This window comes from Nannospalax galili, unplaced genomic scaffold (genome assembly GCF_000622305.1).
Source record: "Nannospalax galili isolate Female #2095 unplaced genomic scaffold, S.galili_v1.0 scaffold779, whole genome shotgun sequence".
NCBI classification, from domain to species: Eukaryota; Metazoa; Chordata; class Mammalia; order Rodentia; family Spalacidae; genus Nannospalax; species Nannospalax galili.
In genome coordinates this window covers 561,208-567,139 of record NW_008345224.1, presented here as the reverse complement: position 1 = coordinate 567,139, position 5,932 = coordinate 561,208, and the positions used below count along the sequence as shown (strand labels likewise).

Sequence of the window (5,932 nt, the reverse complement as noted above, 5' to 3'; positions counted from 1 at the left end):
ATATCCTATAGAGTGATTTGTGTCATCAGATGTCCTTTAGTGTGGATCTATCCACTAGGCCCACCAAGGATCCCGTTCATATAAAACATTGTCTCTCCCCCTCCCAGCAGCCATTAATTACCAAAAGTTCTTTAGGTTGGGTTGGGATTTCTTACCCACTTCCCCATCTCTATGCTGGGATTTTGTGTGGTTTGAGCTTGCATAGGATTTGTGCATGCTGTCACCACTGCTGTGAGATCATATGTGTAACTAACCAGCTGTCAGGAAGACTCTGTTTCCTTGTGGTCATCCACTTCTTCTGGATCTTGCAATTTTTTCACCTTCTCTTCTGCGATGATCTCTGAGCCTTGGGAGGCGGAGGTTTGACATAGGTGGCCTGTTTAGGGACAAGCACTCTGAAGCCTCTTGTTCACTGCATCTCGGTCAATTGCAGGTTTCTGTGTTAATCACCATCTGCTGCATAAGGAAACTTCTCTGGTCAGAGTTGAGAGATGCATTCATTCTATGTGTAGAGATTGCATTGAAAAAAGTTTTTTTTTGTATTTATGTATAAGTGCATGTGATTGGGCAAGTTTAGTGCACTGCATGGATGCCAGAAGAAGGTGTCAGATCTGCTGGAGCTGGAGTTATGGGAGGTTATGGACTACCTTGTGGATGTTGGTATCCAAAGTGCTCTTCATTACTGAGTCATCTCTCCAGCCCCTCAAAATTAAAAAAAATTAAAGGGTCTTGGGTTGTATCTCACTGGAAAAACAGCAAATATAACCTGGGTCCAATCCTCACAGGAAAGGCTAAATGAGGTTCCACTGAAAGGTTCCATGGTGTTCACTGGGGGCTGTAGGGGCTTGAACAAGGCTGTGTGGAACCCAACTGCAGACTCTGGGCCAGTTGCTGGATCTATCTTTGAGCCATCTCAAAGGGCACTCATCTACTAGTGCTCTTTCTCATCTGTCAAAAGGCACTCACCTACTAGAGTTGGGAGGATTAGACTGGGGATGTGACTCAGGTGGTAGAGTGTGTGAAGCTCTGAGTTCCATCTTCAGCACTACATAAACCAGGCCTGGCGGCACACACTTAGAATCCCAGCACTCAGGAGGTGGCCACAGGAAGACCAGAAGTTCAAGGTCATCTTCTGCAGTACAGCAAGTTTGAAGCCAGCATGGGTTAGAGATCTTGTCTCAAAAATATAGATTAAAATTAAGGGTTGTGAAGATTGGGGGCAGGCATTGAGACAGAAAAGTTCCAAGTGTGAGATAGACCTATACCTTAGGCTGAACAAAGGTAGCTGGCCTCTGGCTTCTAAGGGCCCTTCTGATTTGGAGACAGCAGCTCCCACAAGCTCACCTGACCCTCATTTGAACAGATGTTCTCCACAGAAGTCAGTACCTAGGCTAAGACCAGAGTGGGCCAGCATTAGAATACCAGGAGGGAGGTGAGAGAGGAGAGAGAGAAGAAGGAGGGAGACAGACAAATGAGGGGCCAGTGAAAGAAGGGAGAGAAAAGGGAAGAGAGACAGGAGGGAAGGAGAGATGAGGGAGGAAGAGAAGAGGGAAAGATGGAGGGAGATAAAAGGGAAAGCCAGAAGGGAAGAAAGGGGAAGGGAGGCTGAGGCGCCTATGGTAAAGCTTTATGAAGAGGAATGAGCCTGGGTGGCAAGGTGTGAAATCACTGCTTCATAGAGCCCACACCTAGTGTGTGCCTGGAGACTGCTGTGGGTGCAGATCAGACAGTCACCATGTGCTCCTCATTTTTCTAAGGGCTGGGTTGTTCATGAAAGGAGCTGATCATTGGTTTAGTTTCAAGGGCTCTCACTTGGAGAGGGTGTGACGTTTTTTGTGCCATGGTGTGTCACATAGGGGCATATAACATCTGGAGACATTTTGGACTCATAGCTGGCAAAGGCCATTCCTGGAATCTTGTAAGTAGAAGGCAGGGCTGCTAATAAGTATTTTACAATGCATAGAGCAGAATCTCTCCCTGGGACAAAATTATCTGACCCAAATGGTAGTGGTACTTAGGCTGTGGAATCCTGGGAAAAGCTGGTCCTGGACCCAGTAGTCTCTGATTTCATATCCCATTGTGTCTTGAGGGAGACACATGCTTCCAAGCAACTCCAAGTAGCAGCAAACTGTGAGGTCACAGGCACAGGGTGCCAGCTCTGAGCTGCCACAGTGTAACGCCTCACTTGGTGGGTTAATAGACCGGGGAGTGTGTTCTACAGTTTGGCCACCAGATGGCAATGTGGGATGCTCTTCAGTGGACTCCTTGCCAGGGGATGGACCCACCTGCTTTAAAGGTGGTCTATGCTCCAAGCTCCTTGCTCAAAGCACCTGGAAAGAAGAGGGGTTGGAGAGGTGGAAGGAGGAGCGAATATTCAATATCCTCTTCTTCTTAGTAATTCCTGGGGGCGTTCAGCTCCTCCCCTGTTAGCTGTGACTTTCTGGTGTGCTCTCAACATTAGAGACATCCTGTCATCTCCATTCGTCCCTGCAGACTGAGGGTGTGTGAGGGAAGTGGCAGGTGGAGGACCCTAAGATGGGCCACATCTGTGTCCAAATCTCTGCCTGCACTCTCCCGTTTAATCGCTGGGACCTCCAACTTGGTGATCTGTTTTAGAAAGACACTTTATCACCGGCCAAAGTCACACAACAAAGCCAAGTCCAGTCCTCCCTGGCACCCTCTGCTTGACAGTAATGTGGAAAACACAGGCTTAGAAGCTAGGACCCAGTACCTACTTGGATAAGCAAGTCCAGAGGGAGATCAAAGGAAAATTGTGCTGATCACAGGTGCAAACTTGATACCAAGGTCACCTAGCTAAGTGGCCTGTAGTACCTACGCAGTACCACAGACTTCGGATTCCACAACCTTCATGAAGTCATCTAGCATGGCCCCAATAGAAATTCTGGGAGAAGAAGAGTGAGAAAAGTTAAAAGACTGAATATTTGGGATACTGATCAGCCTCTCGGCCTTGGCCCAGTTCTTTGGGTTCTCAAGTGGAGAGCTCTTCCAGTCTGAAGTCCCCGGGCCTCTCTGAATTCTTCTTAATGGGGAGATGGGCAGGAGGCCCCATCCTAACTGAGTATCTGTTGGCAGATGATGAGTGCTGGGAGAGGGAGAGTCAGTTTTCCTCACTAGTGTGATACCTGGTAGGTTAACCAAACTCCAGGGCATGGACACATACCCAGGAGCACAGAACAGAATCGATAGGCCTTAAAAAACAAAAATTTTAAAATAGAAAATTTTTAAATGTTTTAAAAAGACAGCTAATAATCGAGGACATGAATAAGGAAGGGATAGTGGAAAAGGGAGAGAGGGGAGGGGTCTGAACGTCATCAAAATACATTGTATGAAGTTCCGGAATAAAAAAATCCACCAAACCAGAAGATTTGGCCAGATTATTTATTTTGTCAAAATTGCAACTGTGAAAACCTATGTTTGTATTTAAATAAACTGTCTACATAATAAGAAATTCTCCTTATCTTGGGGTGTGTGGTGTGTGTGTGTGTATGTGTGTGTGTGTGTGTGTATGCACTTAGTTCAATGATTGTTTTACTATGTTACAAGTTACAGATCAATCACTACCTGCATGTGAACAGAACTGTCCATCGTTGTCTGATTAGAATTCAAATCTTGCGAATCCTGCCTCCTTGCTAACTGTCATGTTGAGCCTTGTCAGTAGAGGGTGCTACTGGATAAAATGCTTCTCTCCTTGTTCCTGGACTCTGAGGACTACTTGCTCCTGGGAGTGGGCCCCCTCTCTCCCCACCCAAGTCCTTCTTCTCCCCACCAACTACCCCCTCCCCCTGTAAACCACCCCCACCAAAGGAGTTTCCATGGCATCTAGGTATTGCTGTCTGGTGAATTCAAGAGCAGCCAGCTTCCTAGAAACTTCCTGGTGAGTTACACACAGCACCCCAACTCACTTTCCTACAAGTTCCAGAATTCCATATTCCCTTTGGGTAGCATTCTGGGAAGTTCGATCTCAGCGGGAAGTTTTCTGCTTGGCCTTGTTTATGTGACACTACCCTAGTGAACCTCTCTCTGACCAGTGGACCACACCCCACTTTCAGTGAGTCAGCCTTTCAGCCTTGGCCCAGCTCCTGGGGTTCTCAAAGTGGGGAACCCTGCCTACCCCATACCTGAAGTTCCAGGGCGAGTTCACTTTACCCTTCAACACCACTACTATCATTCGTTCGTAGTTCTTTACTTTTCAGGTTTAAGGTCCTGTGCAATCTGGTCTTGTCTGGACTCTGGCACTGTTTCTTTGGCCTTTTAATATCTGCCCACTTTTGACATTGTATATTTGACCTGCCTGTGGATTGGGGCACTGTTTATAGAAATGCATCAGGAAATAAGTTCTTTCATTCTACCAAGGGTAGAGGGAGAGGTGAGTGTGCTAAGAGAGTTCATGAGAGTGACCCAAAACTGCATAGGGCTGTATGACACAGATGTCTGTCCCCCAGGAACTGTCTCTATGCCTCCAATTTCCAGGCAGTTAAAACCCATGCTGATTAAACATCTGGTAACAAGAGGTGAGCAAGCTACCTCCCTCTCCGTCACAGGATCTCCATGTGTAAAATGAGTGGGCTGGATAAAGTGATCTCTAACTTGCCCTCCAGTGGAGAGTCTTAAATTCCATGACTGTATGTTCCAGAAACTTCTATGTGTTCTCCTCATCCACAGGTAGAGAATCTTTAGCCCAGCATTCAAGCCTAGCTATTTCTTAGCTTCACAATAAAAGGCCAGCTATGCAGCTGTTTCTCGGACAGCCCAAACAGCTTTCTGGATCAGTGTTTACCCTTTAGTGAGGAAGAGCACAGAGAATCATCTGATCCCAAAGTCACCTTTGGAGAGGGGGTGGTACAGCCTAGAATGAGTAACCGGCTTGACTGAGGCTGCAGGTTGCTTATGACAGCAGAACTGAACCCAGGTTGCTCAGGTCCACATCTTCAAACAGCGCTTTAATCCCAAGCCACTCCTTGCCTCAAGATCATGTAGAAAGGGAACTTGCTCTCTTTCTTGCCTAGGGAAGGAGTCTTTATTACTAAGGGACAAACTGTGAGGTGATTCAGAGATAAAGGGGAGGGAATTCTGAAAGCTGCACTCCCTTTTGCTGATGGAAGAGAAACAAGAGCTCCACCACGTTCCCAAAAGCCAAGCGTAAAGCTTTGAGCCGCTTCCGCTTCGTGGCAGATCCCACACCCACAGGTAGAGCAAGCAGCCTTTTATGTTGGATCTCATCTGGCGGTTAACTTTGCCCTCCAAGGGATATTCAGAGACTTTGATTGTCATGACTGGGAGGGCATCTGTTGGCTGCTAGTAAACAGAAGCTGGTGGGCACTGCTAACCATTCTAAAATGCATAGGACATCAGGTACAACCAAGAATTACTTGACTGAAAGGTCAACAGTGCTGAGGCTGGGAATCCCTCATCCAACCAAACAGGCATTTTTCTTTTCATTTGTTTTGTGTGTGTTTTTATGTATATGTGCAGTTATGTGCATGTGATGTGCATGTGGAAGCCACAGGTCAATGTCAGATGTCTTCTTCAGTCACTCTCCATTTTGCCTTTTCTGATACAGAATCTCTCACTGGGACCTAGGGCTTGCCAATCCACCCAGCCTGGCTGGCCAGCAAACCCCAGGGATCCACCTAATCTCCACCTCCCTAGCACTAAAATTACAGGTGTATGCTGCCAATCCTGACTTTTTGTTTTACATGGGTGTGTGGGGGAGGTTGAACTCGGGTTCTCACAGTTGTACAGTAAGTGCTTTACTACCCGCATCATCTCCCCAGGCTGAAACAAGTCTCTTAAAATCACAAGCTGACCGGGCGTGGGGACGCAGCCTTTAATCCCAGCACTTGGGAGGCAGAGGCAGGAGGATCTCTGTGAGTTGGAGGCCAGCCTGGTCTACATAGTGAGTTCCAGGCCA

General features: G+C 47.2%; 1 pseudogene; it reads right to left on the bottom strand.

Annotated features, from left to right (window-relative positions):
* The window catches only part of LOC103740724, a 15,172-nt pseudogene extending 10,983 nt beyond the window's left edge, over positions 1–4,189 (bottom strand).
* Positions 4,190–5,932: the final 1,743 nt, after the last annotated feature.